At 39.0% G+C, this 21,701-nt stretch overlaps 1 protein-coding gene across 4 annotated transcripts in view; it reads left to right on the forward strand.

Annotated features, from left to right (window-relative positions):
* Cblb (Cbl proto-oncogene B) overlaps positions 1-681 on the forward strand; it is a 177,326-nt gene extending 176,645 nt beyond the window's left edge. For all 4 annotated transcript variants that reach the window (XM_031364060.1, XM_031364057.1, XM_031364058.1 and 1 more), the window contains one exon: positions 1-681. This exon is cut by the window's left edge and continues 2,881 nt beyond it. The gene's annotated coding sequence lies outside the window, so the exon portion shown is untranslated.
* The last annotated feature ends 21,020 nt before the right edge of the window (positions 682-21,701 follow it).

Here is a 21,701-nt window from a genome sequence, read left to right on the forward strand (position 1 = left end):
TTTTCCTTTCCTTCTGGCATCCCCGTCCCTTCCCTGACTTCTTGGTATCTGACATATCACAGCTCAATTTTCTGGACCCAGATTCTGGCATTTTGATGCTTAGCTTATCTTGCTTCCACAATTACAATTGTTAGCCCTTTCCTACGTTCGCCCTGCCCACAGCACCTAGAGCCCTAACTACAGCCTCCGGAGGTCTGTTTGCTAACTCAGTATTTCACAAGCCCATGACACATGCAGAGTTCTTCATAATGTGAACTTCCTGGTTCTTCAGTTCCAGAAGCATTTCCTGCAGTTTGAACGTGACTTTGCCTCTCAGATTTTTCAACTTGAAGCCTTAGTTTGCACTGAATTAGCTCATCTGGTTTTTAAAATGTCTCAAATGGACTGATTTGGAACAAAATGTGGTATATTTTAAATATTGACACAGGTACTTTCTGTAAACCTGAAGTGTGGAGCTTCGAGGAGGACTTTCCAGAAAAAGACAGCAATAGAAAGAAACTTTTCTTCTCAGTTCCTATTTTTATTGTTTTGAAATGCAGTTTTTACAACGTGTCTAATGTGGCAAAATAGCTATGTGTTCAATTAATTTATATTTTATTCATTCTTTTTCAATTCTGGATATGTAACTGCAAGTACTTTATCTGTTCTTTTAAGGTATTTTATAAAATGAATGTTAACAAATGCCTTTTGTATGTTATTTTTCAAGTGAGCACATATATTTCTTTGAGAGCATCTTTCTGGTGTTATTTTTCCATAGGATATGGAAATGGCAGTAGAGAGCTATTGGGCAGACATATCCACCTTAGAAAATGACTTAGCTACCAGGTGACAAACCCATGTAACTTAAAGACATGTCAGAGACATGAAAGTCAGCATTTAAGGTGACAGGTAATGAGGACCCTTAAGGAAAAGACTGTTTTGGAGAGGATGACACTAGATAATGAATGGGCATTGCCTGATTACTGTTAACATCTCTTCTTTAAAAATCTTTACATTTGTAATCACTGGATGTGGCCAGAGATTTAAAGTAGGAAGAGCATAATAGATGTTTGATAAGAGTATGTAAAAGTCCCTGATGAGTAAGTGCAAGGGCAACAAATCATCGGGGCAGCTGCCATTGTGAGATACCCTATTCTGAGAAACCATTCTAGATCAAGAATCAGAGCAAGTTGTTATGATATTAATTGAAACATTCAAAATCCCATATGCCATAATACTCATATCCCCCGAATTCACACACACTTAGATGAGAGTCACATCAGTAATTCCATACAATAAATACTGCATGTTACCACTTCATAACTCCATTGTACATGTCCTTATGGCTTCTGTTGTTGGCTATTCATTGTCTGTATGCTTCTTTATCCTCTCATGGATTCACAGGTGGTCCCTCTGTTTCCGCCTAGTATGTAGTTCCCCATAAACGTCCTCATCTAATATCTCTAAATATTTCTATTATTTGTCTCCTTCCATTTTGCTAGCTAGCTTGGCTTATTCTTCCAAGTACAGCCTAAGTATTGCCTCTGGGAAGCCCGTTCTGCCTTCGTCTAGGGGTTGACTTGAGTATGCCATCTTTTATGTATCATAAAACACCAGTATGATCAACCATGAGGTGGAAGTTACCTCACATTTAAAGGAGTATAGTTGCTTCATAGCAAATACAGTCCAACTTAGTAAAGGGTTTCCAGGGAGTGAGCAAGAGTCCTGAAATACACTTGTTGCCATCTGGGTAAACATACCTTTCTTCCTTTTACTCTCATTTCTATGTCATGAACAAGACTAGTAACATGACTGTGCACGCTGCCTTAATTTTCTTTCACTTGATAAAGAAAAAAAATCATTTAAAAGGTATTTTTAAAAATCACAAAAACAACCTAAGAGATTTAAAAGCATTCTGACATACTGGGATTCCTTCTGTGTTTGATCAAGGTAAAGCAAAACTAGAAGGGCCCCATCAAGTATTTGCTATTGAATGGCAAGTTTTGATCCTATTCCCTTGAAGCCCATGGACCCTTAGCAAGGCATTGAGCTTTGAACCATCTTTTATGATGTGTGTCAGCGAACAAGACTGTGAACAGCTTCCTGACAAACGTGAATGTGTGCTTAGTGTCCACATTTGAAAACATACTACATAGAAATTTTGAAAAACAAATCAAAGTCATACTACAGTAGCACATATGAAGGAAAAGGAATGCCCCTCCCTTTGTGAAACTCTTCTTGTCTTTTCCCAAACCCAAAGAAGCAGAAGCAGAAAAGTGATGAGGGAGAGTAAGAGAAAGGGGTAAATCTTCACTCAGCTTCTATTTCCTGAGGTGGAATAGTGGACAGAATTGCAGAAGAGTGGAAAGCCTATATTAAATTAAAATATAGCCTATATTGAAATAAAATATAGATGACTAAATGTGTAGCCCGCGCAGTCGTCTCGCTGGGAAGAAGACACGCGGACACTAGGTTCCTTCTGCAGCAACCAACGTTTTATTGTCTCCATCCATAGGAAAAAAAGGGTCGAACCCAAAATCCGCACTGCTTATATACACCACAGTGCAGGGTATCTGCCCACAGCGTAGCGTGTCTGCTCATGATTGGCTGTTCGCTCATTACCCTATGTAACGCCCCGGGATGGGCCGTGACATGGCGTCTTTTCACTCTACACACATGCGCAGTTCTCTACGCACATGCACAAACAGTTGTTTAGGCGCCATCTTGCCATGGCGAATGCCTCTCAAGATTCACAGCTCCCCACATAAATGAGGAACCATAGGATCAAAATCAGTTACTAGAGAACAGACAAACATTATCCACCGTGTTAGTACTCTATCAAGTCCAAAGTGTACAGTAAATACTGGGTAGCTTGTCTCAAATGGACATTGGAGATTGTCATTTTCTGTAAGAGTTACCCAAAAAGAGGCTTGCCCGAGAGATGCTATGATCTGGGCAAATCCATTTGATTTCTCTGGATATATTTTTCTCTGACAGGGCCGGTCATCTCCAGCCCTTAAGAACAAATCCTAGTTGATCCCTACCAGTCCCTTAAGGGACAAGGAAAGTCCCTCATCCCTTTTCCGGTAAGGCCGCAGCGCAGGGTGCACCTCATCCCGTTTCTCTCTTCACTGCAGTGATTTCTCCTCCTTGAGTGAACTCTCCCTACTTTCATGTTCTGCTTATTTATGAAATAAATATTAAGACTATGAAGTAAAACAGTTGACAGCAACTTATCTAGAAGATCAAATAGAAGATCAATGATCACCCTGCAATTACTCTCAAATGGAACCTGTCACCCTAAAGAGCCATTTCGATGGAAGATACAAGGTATTTTTGAAGAAAATGAAAGTTAACCACAAGTGCCTAGGCCTAGGGCTATTCAGACATGAGTCAAAACTAGCAGTACCAATGCACTTATTCATATAATTGTATAATCAGGTACGATGTGGAAAGTCTACTTATCTGGAATTTCCTACAAAATGAGGGAGGAAAAAATGGTTGACAACAAGACTAATGTATATCTCTACTGGACATTTTAATCTACACTAACATAACGAAACATTTATATTTCAGTTGAGGCTCGGGAAAGTTTATATTTTGTTTCCAAAATTCTAAAACTCAAGCCTGTGAATCAGACCCAGTATTCATCATTCCTTCCCTTTGCACACAGAGAAAAATGGGTAATCCAGAAAACATCCTGGTTTCTTCCCATGAGATGCTAAAAACAGATGAGAGTAGATCATTCTCTATTATTAAGTTTATTGAGCTTATCCCACACATTAAACATGAGAGCGGAGCCCAAAGAAATGAGGTAAGATCTAGGCACTCTCTTTATAGACAAAAAAGGAAGTTAAAAATGAGTGAACTTTACCTAGCAGGTATGACTGCAAAATGTAAATATTTATTTCTTTGTTAAAGAGTGTATTTCTTCGAGTATATTTTGTTAATTGGTCAGCAGATGGTGAAATGGACTCATGCAGGTGAAGAGGTGCAGACAGCACCTGTGACAAACAGCTCAGATTCTTGAAAGTGTGGATGATTCATGCGTCATGCTAATCAAACTGGCTTACAACCATTGGTCTTTCAGCAAGCCACTTGGAACATGTAGGAACACCTACTTTAACATTTTTACTTATTATGAGCACTAAAGAGTAGAAAAGGGAAAACATGCTTCAGCCTACAATTTCTCAGCAAAAGGAAAATCATCTTAATTGCTTCATTCAGTGAAAACCTAATACGGAAAGGAGAACAAATACGTATTCTCCCAGGTTAAATCAGAAAACATCTGTTTCATTTGTGAAGCTTTATTATGTAGGCACAGAAGCACTTTTGGCAGCTGTGCTATTAATCGGTAAGAGGCTATAAACTTGTCACGGTAAGGACACTGCAAATTCAGCTTGAATACAGTTTGCTTTTCACATTAATGACACGTAAGGACACTTGTGCCTCTCATCATCACTTCAGAGCTTTGAAAAGACCAATGTTCTTTTTCTCATCTCAAAGGGCTACTGGCACTTCAGCTCATGACCCATCCGTTCTTTGTGGTATTAACCCTTAGATTAAATTCAATCAGAGTTGAAGATGGCTTCAAGAGTACTTACTTCTCTTTTAAAGATCACACGCATTCTTTCCACCTGGAAATTTCAAAAGGAACCAGACCCTCCACTGTTGATTAAAATCTGCCCAGATATCAATAAAGACATTTGAGCTTCATTTGCTCAGAAGAATTGTCAAGATGTTTCCTCTAAAATAGCCTACAGGAAATATCATGAATCTCACAGTAGATTCAGGACTGTTGAGTGTTCTTGCTCACTTCGGGCTTATCAGCTAGGTAAACTCTAACATTCACAGATGGGATGTGTTGAAGACAAAAATTGCTTCACTTCAAAAAAAGATTAACATGTGTCACAGGCCCCTGATCTTGTGAAGATCCACAGGTAAACAAATGACATTATGCAGCTTCACCCCTAGTTCTTTGCATTTTTAAAAGAACAATATTCTTAAGATGAGGAAACAAGGACTGAAAGGAAGTACCTGGCCATCACTCATGATCATAAGAGCATACTAGCTACCGTCATTGCAAGAAAATTCCATAGTTCTAATAAAGTTTGCTACCCATTTTCAGAGATGACTAGTCTAAAAATAACTAGTCTCCTCCATTCAGGGAACTCAAATCTACTCTAAGAATCATTTCCAAAAGCCTTTTCAGCATAGGGATTATGAAAGATCACATGGTCCTATTAGAAGCCTGGGACTGGTAAGGACCTCACTGGGCAGATGACAGTACCCTCTGTATCCTGTTGCCTGAGAACAGGCTACAGAGGCCCTGAACTGTGCCTTACTAGTGTGCCTAGCAAGAACTAGGAGAGGTCTCCTCCCCACTGTATAGTTGAGAAACTGCTATCAATGTCTCAGTTACTCCTTAGCCCTGTGAGGTTAAACATACCAGGAGACAGGAGTTTAAAAATAGATCCATCTCAAGTAGATGAGAGAATATGAAGTCAACACTGTCTTCAAAGACTATATGGATATTTTATATACCAAAAAGCCAGGGTCACAAAAACCCTGGTTCATGAAAATCAGACCCACCGATGACAATCTTCTACCCAGCTCTGAATCCAAATTGTGTCGAGGAAGAATGAGTAGACATATGAAATAGTTACTGAAATATCTTACAATAAGTTTTTCCTTACTGTAAAAACAACACACACACTAGTGAAAAGCCTAATGTAATGATGAGCCTTATACTTCATAAAGGCCACCTTACCCATCTCTTGATGCTATAAAAGCTGTGCCTTTTTTGTTTTATTTATGTTTGAGTTATCTTGAGTATCTGACTCTTTTAATAGTACAATAGACTGTACAGTTGAAGCAGAGCCATTGTTACATAGTCATGAATAAAGGTTCTATATATTCTAGTCCAGCTGAGCCCTGTAACTCAAGTGAATGGAGTTACCAATGGCTGAAGTTCTCACCTATACATACATACTCCTAGTAGAGCAAGAGAAAATGTTCTTTCAAGCCTATCACCTTCGGACTGAAGGTGTTTGTATAAATCACATAAGCATGAATAAACTTGTATCTGTAGATCAAGGAAGGAAGATCTGTGTTCTTTAGGTTGTGAACCATGAGGACTAATGCAACATTTGGTATTTTGTGCTGTCACACGTACAGTAAATAAACGATTAAATAAACAAACTAATAATGTAAAAAAACATAATAAGGACATAGTAAGGACTACCAAACAAGGAGTTAGAGTTTTTATTTTGTTTTGTTTGTTTTGTTGGAAGATTAAAGAAAATTGATTGAAACTAGCTGTAACTATGACTGAGAAAAACCCAACTAAAAAAATGGGCTAAAATATCCGAAAAGCAGGTGGAAAAGGAGATAATAAAAGCTACCATGCAGAAATACAACCATAACAGAAAACTACTGTGAACAATTGAGCCTAAAACCTAAATGGGATGGTAGATTTTTGAACTTAGATATTCTGACAGTACAGAACTTTTTTAAAAAATATATAAAGTATTGACAAATAATAGTAGACTGAGATTAAAACAGTAATTTAAATCCCCCCATCTGAAATATTTCTAGTATTTGATATTTTTCATAGTGTTGAAAGAGAACTGATCACAATTCCCAAACCTTTTCTGAGCAAAACAAATGATACTAGAAGCAACATAATTGCTGGTTTCATAAAGTTAAAGCTACTAAAAGAGTTACATACTGACTTTAGAAATCCACAGGCCAATAGCACAGAATACAGAACCCAAAATGAGTCCATGTTATTCTAGCCTGTTGATTTTTGGCAAGAGCATCAAAATGTGCAATGGAGGGGGAAAGTCTCCGTAAGAAAAGTGCTCTGTGAAAATGGATATGAAAAACTGTAAATGTAAAACTTGTACACAGAAAACTGTACACAAAATCAACTATGTGGATCAAATACATGCACACTAAGCTCCAATATATGAAATTCTCACAGGAAAACATAAAAAACACTTCAACACAATAATGTAGGCAATGATCTTTTTTACCTAGGAGTCTAAATGCACAGAAAACATACCCAGTCTATGTACACCAAAGGAAATTATCAATATATTTACAAAATAACATACAACATGTGAAAATGATTTTCAATTGATTCAGCTAAGAAAGTATTGACATCCAAGATATATAAAAATAACTAACAATGAACATGGGATAATAGGCAACCCCATAAGACATGGGCTATGTAGACTTAAACAGATACTCCCTAAAAATAGACCAAAAATGGTCAAAGTTTATGAAAAATGCTGAATTCACTAAACAAAGCAATGTAAATCATAATCACAATTATGGTTATAAAATGAAATATCACTTCACTGTGTTTACATTGGCTATTGCTGGAAATATAAGCTAGTGCATTCAGTGTATGGAACAGTATAGATTTGTAAAAGGAACTAAAACTGGAGCTACAATATAACTCAACAATTAAATTATTGTTATAAAAATATAGGAAGTGAATTATTATACTCAACCTATTTTCTAATGGGTATAAGAATACATCCTATGACGAACAACAATATGAACTAACTAGTACCCTCAGAGCTCCCAGGGACTCAACCACCAACCAAAGAGTACACATGGTAGAACTGATTGCTCTGGCAGCACGTGTATAATAGAGGATTGCAAAGTCAATCATCAATGGGAGGAGAGGACCTCGGCCCTGTGAAGGTTCTGTGCCCCAGTGTAGGGGAATGCCAGGGCCAAGAAGTGGGAGAGGGCGGGGTGGCAGGCATGGGGAGGGGGAGGCAACAGGGGTTTGTTGTTGTTTTTTATTTCGGGAGGGGTTGGTTTTTTTTGTTTTTTGTTTTTTGTTTTTCTTCATGGGGAGGGGAAACTAGGAAAGGCGATATCATATGACATGTAAATAAAGACAATATCTAATTAAAAAAAGAATACATCCTTTGTTAGTATCAAGATACAATATTTCCACATCCTTATCAGGTACATTAGCTTCCAGTACTATTCCCAATAGCTAAACTATGAAATCTACAAAGATGACATTCAGGGGACAATATATGTATGTGATTGTTCTTTGATCAAAAATGAAATCCTGTCCTTTGCAACAACATTCATAAACTAAGATCTTATCATGTCAAGTGATATAAGCTGGTCACAGAAGGACAAATACCACATCCCAGTCCTTTGTAAAAATTAGTAAGACAAAGATATAGAAGAACAGAATTACATAGTGGTCAGTGGAAACAGCAGTAGAAGTGGGAAGGAAAATGGAGACAAATTCAGTAAGGGTCCTTGACATAGAGTGGAGGAAGAACTCCTTATACCCTTGTGGCTTGGAAATTAAATTATAGGTTAAAATCACCTTCGAGATGTCTTTTTTTTTTTATCTTTATGGCCATTTTTCTTTCTTTTTTTAAACAAATTTATTTTTATTAGATTTTTTTTATTTACATGTCATATGATTTCTCTTTTCCCAGTTTCCCCTCCAAAAAACAAACAAACAAACAAACAAAAACAACAAGAACAAACCCCAATTGCCTCCCCTATCCCCATGCTTGCCACCCCACCCTCTCCCACTTATTGGCCCTGTCATTCCCCTACACTGGGGCACAGAACCTTCACAGGGCCAAAGGCCTCTCCTCCCATTGATGATCGACTTTGCAATCCTCTACTATACACATGCTGCCAGAACAATCAGTTCCACCATGCATAGTCCTTGGTTGGTGGTTGAGTCCCTGGGAGCTCTGAGGGTAATAGTTAGTTCATATTGTTGTTGGTCCTAAGGGGCTGCAAACCCTTTAGCTCCTTGGGTCCTTTCTCTAACTCCTTCACTGGGGACCCTGTACTCAGTTCAATGGATGGCTGTGAGCCTCTACATCTGTATTAGTTGGGTTCTGTCAGAGCCTCTCAGGAGATAGCTTTATTAGGCTGGCTTGTCCTTCCTTTAGTCTCTGCTCCATAGTTAGTTCGAGATGTCTTTAAACAGCTAGAAAAATATGAGATTCCCCCAACACAAAAAGATGATTAATGTTTGAAAACAGAAATACTTATTACTGTGATTTGAGTGTTACATGTTGCAAATAGGTATTGGATTAGCATAATGCACCTAATGAGAATGTGTGAAAATGATACAGAATATATTCTTATAACCTTTAAATATTTTACAAGGAGCAGGAAGCAGACCTTATCACGGATTCAGTTCTATCCTCATTTCCCCCGACTTTACTTATTACACTCTCTCTTCCCACATTTAATTCTACCCTGGGAACCTTCTTAAAGAAATTTAATTATCTAAGTTTGAAAGTTCCCACCGAACTCTCTGGCCCCTAACATTATTCTGTAATTTTTCTAAAAAACCACTCCACTAATAACTTTGTTGTTACATAAAGCCACAGCATACATATTTCCACAATGAACTCTGGTTGAGGATTGACACTTTATTTTTTGAGACACAATGACAAATGATGTGATATCCAGGACCTATTCTCCATCTCCATAAGAAGTTTTGACTGACGTGTCCTACACTTTCCCAAATCCAGACCTACATGGGAAAAATATCACCCATGAAGTTATTGCTCAATTGTGGTTGTAAAGACTGACCACAAACTTAACATTTAAACACTTGAGGGTAACCTAATGCCATGTGATAGAGATCCTTAAATCATCCTTGTGGTATTCTTTCCAATAAAGATTCAGAAAGCTGCATTAAATCTTTTGTATACTTTTGACTAAACTTCAGCAATGCAGGAATATGGAAGTTAACACGGTTTCAGGCAGAACTTCTTGGCATCCTCTCAACCAACTTTCAGCTTACCACACTGCTGACTTTCATGTGTTATTAGGGAGATTAACTTTAAGCACTTACTGGTTTCATTCTGAGCGAGATGAGTGACCTTTTATTTCCATCAAGGCCGTCAGCTTGCTCTAAATCCGTTGGTGTTAAATTCTGGAAACCTAAAGATTAGCTACTGCCTCCGGCTTTGCACTCTTGCCTGTTATCTTAAGGCTTCAAAATCTCCCTGGTTGGTGAAACCTGTAGAGCCCAAGTGCCAAGAGTGAACTTACTCAGGGCATTATTGAAGGGGCATTTTCATAGGTAGAGAGACCTTGAAAGGCCCGCAGAGGCTCATCCCCTTCATCTTCTTGACTGTCATTTTGTTCTTGAGAGATAGGCACAGAGTGCTATCTAGACCCAGGCATTCCTGGATTTCTAAAAGGCCATAAACAGGAGTGTAAAGTACTTACAGCATTTTTTAGCTATATAAATTAAAATTGAAGCTTCTTCTTGACATCTTATGAGACAATCCCACACTCAAATTCTGTCTCAACTACCCACTGAAGACACAATTAAGTTTCCTCAAGGATAGATAGATAGATAGATAGATAGATAGATAGATAGATAGATAGATAGATAGATAAATGATAGATGACGGGTATATAGGTATATATAGATAAAGTTAGATAGAATCTAACTAGCTATAAATCAAGTATTATCAGATGGTATTAAAATTTTACCTAAAACTAAAAGTTTCATATGTTAACAGTTATAGCTCCATAAGTTGCTTTTGTGAATGCACACTCTACTGTTTAGGACCCCAAAAGGAAGGTATCTAGGTATCTCCTCCAATGAGTATTTTGTTCCCCCTTCTAAGAAGGACCAAAGTATCCATACTTTGGTCTTCCTTTTTCTTGAGCTTCATTTGGTCTGTGAATTGTATCTTGGGTATTATGAGTTTCTGAGCTAATATCCACTTATCTGTGAGTGTATACCATGTGTGTTCTTTTGTGATTAGGTTACCTCACTCAGGATGACATTTTCTAGTTCCATCCATTTGCCTAAGAATCTCATGATTTTTTTGTTTTTAATAGCTGAGTAGTACTCTATTGTGTTGATGTTCTTTCCAGTTTCTGGCTATTATAAATAAGGCTGGTATGAACAGAGTAGAGCACGTGTCCTTATTATGTCTTCTGAGTATATTCCCAGGAGTGTTATAGCTGGGTCCTCCAGTAGTACATCCCATATAGAGTCACCAAACCCAGACACTATTGTGGATGCCAACAAGTGCTTGCCAACAGGAGGTTGATATAGTTGTCTCCTGAGAGGCTCTGCCAGTGCCTGACAAATTCAGAGGTAGATGCTCTCAGCCAACCATTGGACTGAGCACAAGGTCCTCAATGGGGGAGCTAGAGAAAGAACCAAAGGAGGTTAAGGATCTTGCAGCCCCATTGGAGGAACAACAATGTGAACCAACGAGTACCCCAGACTTCCCAGAGAGTAAACCAATAACCAAAGAGTACACGTGGAGGGACCTATGGCTCCAGCCGCATATGTAGCAGAGGATGGCCTTGGTGAACATCAATGGGAGGAGAGGCCCTTGGTACTGTGAAGGCTCGATCCCCCAGTGTAGGGGAATGCTAGGACAGGGAAGAAGTGGGTGGGTTGGTGAGCAGGGGAAGCGGGAAGAGGATAGGGGGTTTTAGGAGGGGAAACCAGGAAAGGGGATAACATTTGAAATGTAAATAAAGAAATTATCTAATAAAAAAGAGAAATGGTATCACTCAAATATAACTAACTTGGGAATTTGAAATGTAATAGAATGGAATACTTGCACTTACCTAACAAAACTCCCAGTTGGCAAACTTTTGTGTTATTTTTAGAGATAATTCATTATGAATTACCTATTAATTTCTACATCAACTGCATGTATATGTTATGGGATGCATCATATGATTTGGTTGAATGGAAAAATGTTCTCTAATCCTGAACTACCCTCATTTGTTGTTATCCATAGTGACTTAGAAAGATGGGCAAGCTCTCCATTCTTTGTTGTCTGTTCTGTAAAGAAAACTAGCAGTGTTGACTTTTATTTTAAAGAACTTAGAAAACACTAAGCATTGTCTTGAAGAGTTAGGAAACCTAGCTAATATTATATGGGAGTAGTTCTTAACTTACGGGTTGCAATATACTGCAGATCAGATATTTTTGTGTACATTAGACAGTTTCTCCTCCCTCCTTTCCACCAAGTCCCTTCTTGTCAACCACTCTTCCCCCACACCTCCTCCCTTCTCCTCATTCACTCCCCCTCTGTCTCTTCAGAAAAGGGCCAACCTCGATGGATCTCAACCAATCATATTATATCAAGTTTCAGTAAGGTCAGGAACCTCCTAATCTATTAAGACTAGAGAAGATAACCCAGTAGGAGGAAAAGGAAAGGGTACCAAAGGCGGACAACAGAGTCTGAGACAACTCCCACCCCCGCTGTAAGGAGTCCCACAAGAAGATCAAGCTACACAACTGGAATGTATTTACAAATGGCCTAGGTCAGTCTCAGTGCAGGCTCCCTGGTTTGTGGTTCAATCGCTGTAAGCCTCTAAGAGCCCAGGTTAATTGATTCTGTAGGTTTTCTTGTGGTGTCCTTGACCTCTCTGGTTCCTACAGTACTTTCTCCCCTCTTAGGTGGGACTCCCCAAGCTCTGCCTAATGTTTAGCTGTGGGTCTCTGCAACTGTTTCCATCAGCTGCTGGGTGAATCCTCCCTAATGACAATTGGGCTAGGCACCCATCTGTGAGTAAAACAGAATATCGTTAGGAATCTTTTCATCGCCTTTTTTTTTTGCCAGTCCTATATTTGCATTATGATTCTAAACAGTAGTAAAATTACAGTTCTGAAGTAGCAACAAAATAATGTTGTGGTTGGGAGTCACTACCACATGAGGAACTATATTAAGGGGTCATAGCATTAGGAAGATTGAGAACCACTGCAATTTGGAAAGATGTGTTGCTTTGTCCATTATGAATGGTTGCTTTAGTGTATGGTTGGCGATTCTGCTTCTAAGGAAGGAATTGAGCCATTGGGGGAGAGCAACGTCCCCATTTGAGTCATCCCCTCTCAATCAATCTGCACACAGCAATCTGCTCTTTAGTTGCTGTTAAACTGTGGCAGCCTGCTGTGCCTGCTGTCTTGATGCCGCAATTACAGCGGGAGAACAAGACGTTATTATCAATCACTAGATGCTGAAGTGCTGACAAAGCCCCAGAAGGAAGTAAATCAAAGGAAATAGAAGGAAAGACAAGGAGACAACTGCACAGAGAGCAAGAGGGTGGGGCATGCCGGAAACAGAGATGAAATGTCACTCTGGAGGAGAGCAAAGATATGTAAAAAACAAAAACAAATTTTATTTCCAACAGGTACATTTGGAAGATTTGGCACATTTGGTTAATATTGATGAACGAACCCTACAGAAATTGGGAGACATAATGTGAGGCTGTAATTTAATTTGTACTACTCAGTAGTCACTATGTGAGCTAACATAGGTCTAGTTTCAAGGAACAAAATGAAAATGCATCAAGGACAGTTTAGAGGATTTGCCAACCTACATCCTGAGTGCCTTTGGTCTCATTCTGTCTCAATGTCTCATACTGTCTTTGTTCATTGTCCGTTGCTAATAACAGAATACAACAGGTATGGCAAATTTTAATATAGAGTGGCTTAATCTGCCTCAGGTCCTGGAATTGTAAATAAGTAGGAAGCATTTGGGTATAGATTCTTTACAGTTAGTACCGGGAGGCAACTGAGGCACCACATGGCAAGTGACAATTGTTAGCATCCAGAACCTGCGGCAGATATATGGGCGGGTCCACAGACCTGTTGCCAGGGCAACGGCCACCATATTCCCAGAATCCATTGGATTCAACTCCCACCTTTACCTGGAACTACTGCGTCACAACCCGTATATATGAGACAATTCCTCCATTCTCTCTCTCTCTCCCCCCTCTCCTTTTCTGCGCCGCTATCCCCCTACTACCTCTCAATTAAACCTCTTACATGTGGAACTGTCTGGACCTGGTGTGATATTTGCAGATGCGTCCTGCCGACACTCAAACACATCAACAATAGGTACTCCTCTAAGTCTCCTCAGGGTTTTTCCCTCTTGTTAAGTTATTAACAGTAAGTAAAGGGGTTTGATAGTCCTGGCCTTATGTATTACAAATTTATTCTTAAAGGCCTACTCTCTATGCCCTGTAGGGAGGTTAAGTTTCTGTCCTAATGTCTTGAAATGAGTATTCAATTTCAACGTGGAAATCAAGGATCGAAATGTGAACAGTCTTTTTATTGCTGGCACTGAACACAGGATGGTGCTGTTCAGTTACCCAGCCTCACCCATTGCCTTTGAGAAGCACTTTTAAACACTTTCTTTTCTAAAAAAAATTTGAACACCAGAATTTTCTCTTCATTGGAGCTCCAGTTTAAGAATTTTTTTTTGCAATATCTGTCACATCATTGCTCCCTGCTAGCTAGTAGGCAGTTAAAAATAAAAATAATAATACAAAACAAAAACAAAAACCAACTGTGGGATGTAGAGACATTGGATTCAAACAGTGCATATGCAAATGGCTGACCTGCATCATAATGTTTGTTATAGCTTGGATCTTAAGTTTAGGCCATGGTACATGTACAAAAGTCTAGGTCCTCAGCTAATGGTATAATGAGAAATGGTGGAAGTGTTAGGAATTAGGGTTTTCTTGAAGAAGATGGTCACTCTCATTGTACCCTTGAAAGCATATTAGGATCCAAGCTCCTTCCCCTATCTTTCTTAATGCCTGTCCGCCATGACAAGCACTTGTTCTCACTTATAGAGTTCCTACCTTGCCATCCTGTTTGACGGCAGGTCCACATTGCCATAGATAAGCTAATATGGAAATAAATCTCTGAAACCCTGAATCAAAAGGGGCATCTACTACTAGTAACATGCCATTTTCACAGTAATGGGATATTAACAATAACAAAAATAATAACTCTATAGATATAAAAAGAATGGAATGAATAAAAATGCCATCCTATCTCCTTGGATTCCACATCCACATATTCAAACAACTATGAATAGAAAATATTCTTTAAAAAATTTAAATCGCATCGGTACCAAATTTGAACATGAATTTTTAATTGTCCCTTTGACCTAAATAATGTAACATAGATACTTAGATTGCATTAACATTACATTACAAACAATCTACACATTGCTTAAAATACACAAGAGATTCTTATATAAGGAATTTAAATTCACATTTTTATATCCAATAGGATCCTAGAAATAATTTCCTTTAGATATTGGTGGGCAAGTATATAGTAAGCACTTATAATAAGATTTCCTTTTAAATTATATTTTGTTAGGATATACTAATTGTACACACTAAGTTTTCATTATGACCTTTTCATATAAATATGTTGGGTCCCTCAACTGCAAGACACTGGAGCTTGCGACAGGAGACTCAACTCATGCCTGCTGTGCCTGAAACAAAGGCTCACTACTCTGAATTCCACCTTTGAGGATTCCAGAGGAAACTAAGCCTGCTTGCTGGCATGTATACAGCCTGAGGACATCTGTTGTTGACCTCCTCCCCCACTGTGGACTGCGTCTCCAGCCACACCCCGGAGTCAAGACCTGATGGACACCCTGAGTCTCCACCTTCAGCCCAGCAGCCAGCTTCCCTTTGACTTCCTCCTTGACTTTGTTTGGACTCTTCCTGACTTCTCCCCAACTGCTTATGTTATTCAAATGTCATTGTAACCTAGAGATTCAGTTTAGCTCTCTTGTATGTAAATGCTGAACCGCCAAAGTAAATGCTGTGAGCCTTGATTGGAAACCCTCAACTTGGCTTTGTGTCCTTTTGTTCTCGAACTCTGTGTTTCAGGTCTCCTTTCTCCCTTCGGTTGAGGCAGAACCCAGTTCGTGAAACTGCAGGACAGTTTCATAAATATATAATAGATGTTTATCCTATTTACTCTCTTAATTATCTTCTCTTGTTCCCCTCACTCCTGCTGTTCCTCTCCCATTCTTACTAGTCTTCTTTCTACTTCTATAGTTTGTTGTTGTTGTTGTATTTATCATTATTGGTTTTGTAGCTAATGAGGTTTTTTTTTTTTAACATTGCTTACCTGAGTGTGGGTGAGGAGTTAGCAAAACTATGAACAGCTTACCATTTATCAGGTGTAACTTAGTAGCTACACCATTGAAGAACAGGCGTTTTTCTTTCCCAGCAGCCATTAGATGTCTATAGCTCTTCCGGGAAGAACCCTCCCCCATCCATGGTGGAATGTTGACTGGCCCATTTTTATGTGCTTTATTTTAGCTGCTCTTTTGTTTTAATGTGGTTTTACTTTTAGTGCATCAGTGATACGGTGCCTAGAAAACAGTAGTTCAAAACACTCTTCCCTTGCCAGTTGGCTCACACATTCTAGATGGTCCTTCTTCTATGATCTTCTCTGAACTTTGGACCAAGTGACACTGATGTCCCATTTGGGGCTTAAAATTCAACAGTCACTTATTCTTGGCACTTTGACTAATTTAAGTCTCTACAATAACCATGGCTAAGTGGAAAAAGAAGCTTACCTAACCAAAGCAGAGGGCAGTACAAAACAAAAAATATTGGAAGACAATTTGGTGAGCACGACTTATCCATTTAGAAAAACAACATTGGTGACTCCTTTTGCAGGGTCTATATCTTGCTCAAAGTTTCGATATTTGAACAGGCTCACAGTACCTAACCTGGATATCTTCTTGAAGAATAGATCTTTAGTCCAATGAAAAAGCAGTCAGTTACCCCCATGACACTCATGCATTGGATGTGGGACTTGGGCTAGGTCTGAAGATTGGTGAGGGTAGGGGCAAGATAGAGTCAAATGGACAAACTTGCAGGGATGACAAACCACAGGCTGGGATTGGACCTGGGGTTGGATATGGCATGAACAGGATGTGGTCAGGAGTATGCTAATGTAGACCACATGATTTAAATGTGATTTTAATCTGAAAAGACAATATGCTGAAGGTCAAACTCATGGATTTCTTAAAAAAATAGGGTGAAAGAAAAATTTATAATTCATAGGGAATAGTCTTCTATAACTGAGTACCTGATTTTAACCTGATTTTCCTATCACCTACCCCAGGTGAGTAATAACTAACAAAACAATAGTAAAATAGTCCACATGCATTGTATACCCATTCACTTGTGCTTTTTAACATGACATATTTTACTTTGTAGGCATGAAACAACTTCCTTTTGCTGTTAGAGATCTGATGATTAAATCTTCTAGTGTAAACTTACAGCAGATTATAAGCAGGGAAGTATATAAAACATCTCATCATGAAAACATTGAAGGACAGTGGGTACCTATGAGAGTTTCAGAAATTTAAATGTCTACTTCATAGGAATCAGGCATACAGAGAAAGTGGAATATTTTATGGGAGGTTTATGATCATGAAGAATAGCAGTTTTTCTGGCCTCTAGGTATAGTCCCAAATCTAGTATTCCTTCTTATTGAATACATTTGTCTTTCCTGACTGATGAGATGTCAGGGAAGAGATTCAGAAGAATCAAATGTCACCTGGGGGGTTCTGTGATTTCAGGGAGACAGGGAACTCCAGAGAAATCACTTTGCTGACCTTACTATTCCCAGCTTGTACTCTTCAGAATTCAAAGCAGTTCATTTCAAGGTGTCATTTGCTAAACCCAAACACTAGCAGCACAATATTTTAAATGGCGAATGAAATTTGGAATATTATTACATTTCAACTGTCACGCATGTCTGAAGATCTGTGTGCCAGAGTGTTTTGTCTTAGATGAACCTTAAGTTGCTATCTACGTGAAAGATTGAGCAATCCTAGGACCTGAGTCACTTTTAATTGAGGCAGAACAGAATTTCATGGCCTCCACTGCCTCCTCGTTTATACATAAATGTTCTGGTCTTGGGTTTGGTCAATACTTCTATAATATTCATTGAATATCTAAGGTCAAGAACTAAGCTGGAAGCTGAAGATGCACCAAAAAAATCTATACACTTGTCATAGATATTATATTTTGAGGGAAACTGTGTGATGCATCTAAATTAAGTACAATGCATCCAACATATACCAGAAATGATATATATGAACAAGAATATAGTAGGGTATGAGATAATACATTTGTCTCTGGATGGGTGAAAATTTTAGAACCCAGAACCAAAGAAGACTAAAATATAAAAGGGGACATTTTGGTGGCTACTTAATTGAAACCAGAAGTGATGTCATGTATCCACAGTTAAAAGACATTATATGCAGTAAAGTATTTAGGATTAACTACTTTCAGACCAATTATCTGATCCAGTGACCTATTAGGTATGGTTTATTTGACTAGGCAATTTACCACCAACACAGTTCTATTGATCTTATGTGTCTACAGTTTTCTCTGTAACCAGATTCAGTTCACTAACAAAAGACAATTGTCATTCAATTTTCTTAAAAAATCAAATGCTTTTTCTATTTTCTGTATTTCTTTGTTTTATTAGCTGATTTTTTGACAATTTCATACATATATGTCTTCCTCCCATTCCTACTAATCCATATTCTTCATCACATCTAGTCCCCATCCCACTTTCATATCTGTTTTGTTTTATTTTTGCTTTGTGACCCACTGAGTTTAGCTAAGACTACCCTTCCAGACATGGGTATGACTCAATCTACCAGAACATGAGTAACTCACTTGTGGCTACCTACATTACTAAAGACAATGATTTCCTTTCTTCTAGTAGGCATGAAATGACATTATCTCCCCTAGATAGATCAAGACCCCATGAACTTCTCTCCCAGCTCTGACAGATGGTTACTACTTCAGTCTTATGCCGGCTCTTATTGCAAACAACAGCAGCTGTAGTGTGTTCATGACTACAGTGATCATGTTGTGCCCACACGACACAATTGAAGGCTATTCTCCTATTGTTTGGATGATAGATTTTATTGCTTACTCCTTATCTATAGTGTCTCCAGAGTCTTTCAGGGAGGTTGATATGAGTATCTTGTTTAATGCAGGACATTTAGCAGTGAATTGTGCCAGCACCTTCTCTGGCCATGAGTCTCTTCACTAACTGCTGTTAGCTTCAAAGAGGTGTTTCTTTGCTGAAGGCCAATGACAGAGTAGTGTATGGATATAAAAATAAATACTGTAAGGGCCATTTTAACAACATATTCATTTATCATAAAAACAGTTCATCCCTAGGGCCTATGGCATTCCCAGCAATTGGCCTTTGATCAGATCCACAGTATCAGACAAGAACTATCTCCTACAGAACATACCTCAGATCAAGTTGTGTCACTGTCCAGCAGCAATGTTAAGAAGTGGGTTAACTGGAAATATGGAGTTAGAAAGAAGAGCAGTAGCAAGAGAGAGTTAGGGATAAGGTAGAGTGGCCACAGATATACCTACCCACGTGGAAGGGTAAAAATTAGATAGGAGACATGACTGCTCAGCCATCTTGAACCTTTAATGTCCTCCTTTGTTCCCCCAACAGGTATATTACCTGGGGCAAAACTTCTTCCCCCAAATACATCAGCATGTCAGTCCAATCAGCGACTTCCTTGTTTCTCTGTGGAGGTGGAGCTTTCGAATGTAACAGGAACCAGGTTGGAGGCATGGCAAATAGCAGGAGATGGGCAGAGAGATGTGGCGATCAGAGGCAGGTCTCAAACCAGGAGGGTTACAAAGTTGGAAAATCAGTTTGTTGCTCCAACAACAGTTATGTCCCCATAAGCATGTTTTCTTTTCTATCTAACAACTTGAAATGGTAGCATATAAGCCCTAAAGTTGGGTGACAACCTTTCCTAACTTTTCTCTTCTAGTTGTCTGCAACTCCTAGAATCATACAAACTATGCAGTAGAACAGAGACTTCAAGCCCAATTCTTCGTGTTCTGCTGCCAACATATGTGATGTCTCAAACAATGAGGTTATACCATAGAGTTATGGAAGATAACCATTTCCAGTTCATATAAGTTGTATAGTTTCAATAATCTCTTGGGTCCTTTTAGCTAACATATCTCACTCTTGGCATGGGAGTTTTCATTAAATAACCCAAGTGTCTATATTCAAGTCTTATTTTTTGAAGAAAAAAATTACCTTATACAGTAGTCAGTTTCCATATGATTTCTCATCTATTATTAGTTTTGATTAATATCCTTGACAATACCCTATCTTGTATTCCGTCATCCAACCCAATCACTATTTAAACTTTACCACCCCTAGAGTTCTTTAAATGTTATAGCACATGTATTGCACAATCCCTAGAGTTCTTTAAATGTTATAGCGTATGTATTGCACAATCCCTAGCCTCCATAAAGCCTCTGCCACTCATATTCACAATGACCACTTTCTCACTTCAAGGTCTCTCTACAGATTTTCCAGCTTGAAAGACAAATTAAAAATTTGAAGTTATGATTCACATGTGAGAAGAACATGTAGTATTTGACTATCTGGGCCTGGATTACTTGACTCCGAATAACTTTTCTAGTTTTATCTATTTTCCTACACAACTCATAATTTCATTGCTGCTCATAAATTAATAAAGCCCCATTGTGTATTTGTACCACGTTACGATACTGTTTGTCTTAGTTGGGGATTTACTGCTGTGAACAGACACCATGACCAAGGCAAGTTTTATAAAGGACAACAATGAATTGGGGCTGGCTTACAGGTTCAGAGGTTTGGTCCAGTATCATCAAAGAATCATGGTAGGATCCAGGCAGGCATATTTCAGAAGGAGCTGAGAATTCTACATCTTCATCTGAAGGCTGCTAGTGGAAGACTGACTTCTAGGCACCAAGGAAGTGGGTCTGATAGCCCACAACCACAGTAACACACTCCAACAAGGCCATACTTAGTCCAACAGGGCCATACCTTCTAATAGTGCCACTCCCTGGGCTGAGCATATGCAAACATTTCATTCCCTGGCCCCCATAGGCTTGTTCAGACATGGGTCTATGTGGGCCATACATAAACATAGCGTAATGCAAAATTCATTTAGTTCAACTTCACAAGTCCCTGTAGTCTATAGCTGTCTCAACAGTGTTAAAAGTCCAAAGTTCAAGGTCTATTCTGAGATTCTTCCAATCTCTTAACTGTAATCCCCAAAGCAAGACAGGAAATCAGCTGGGCCAACTCTAAACTCTGCATCTCTATCTCTGATGTCAAAGCAGTCTTCAGATCTCCAACTCCCTTTTTTTCATCTTTATTGACTGCAACAAGCTTCTTTCACTTGTGGTGTTTCCACTCCTTGTTAGCAGCTTTTCTCAGCCGATAGACGAGGCACTGGCATCTAGAGCAACTTCAGTGTTAAAGCTTCTTGTTTCAATGTCCAGGATCCACACATGATCTTCTGGGTTCCTCCAAAGGGACTAACATCACTTCTTTAACTCTGCCCTCTGTAGCACTCTAAGAGCAGGTTGATCCATTGCCACTGCTGTTCTTGGTGATCATCCCATGGTACTGGCATCTCCAATATGCTGGGGTCTTCCACTGCAACTAGGCTTCACCAATAGCCTTTCATAAGCTCTCTTCATGGTGCCAAGCCTCAACTCCTTTGCATGACCACTTTAGTCCTGGGCTGTCAACTATAACTGGGGCTACACATTCACCAATAGCCTTCCATGGCCTCTCACAGTGCCAAGCCTCAGCTTCTCAGCACGACCCCTCCATGCCTTCAAAACCAATACCACCTGGTTGATTCTTAGACATTACCAAGTAAGCTGCAGCAAAAGGTACAACCTTGGCTATCTCTGGAACACAGCTCCTTTGTGCTCTCAGAAAACACTTTCTAGAAGATTTCTCCCCTGTGATGCTGGTCTCTTCTTAAGACCATTTCTTAGCTCAAGCTAATCAGTATCAATTGTCCCAGTAGTCCCTTCTATTTTTC

This window comes from Mastomys coucha, unplaced genomic scaffold (genome assembly GCF_008632895.1).
Source record: "Mastomys coucha isolate ucsf_1 unplaced genomic scaffold, UCSF_Mcou_1 pScaffold12, whole genome shotgun sequence".
NCBI lineage: Eukaryota > Metazoa > Chordata > Mammalia > Rodentia > Muridae > Mastomys > Mastomys coucha.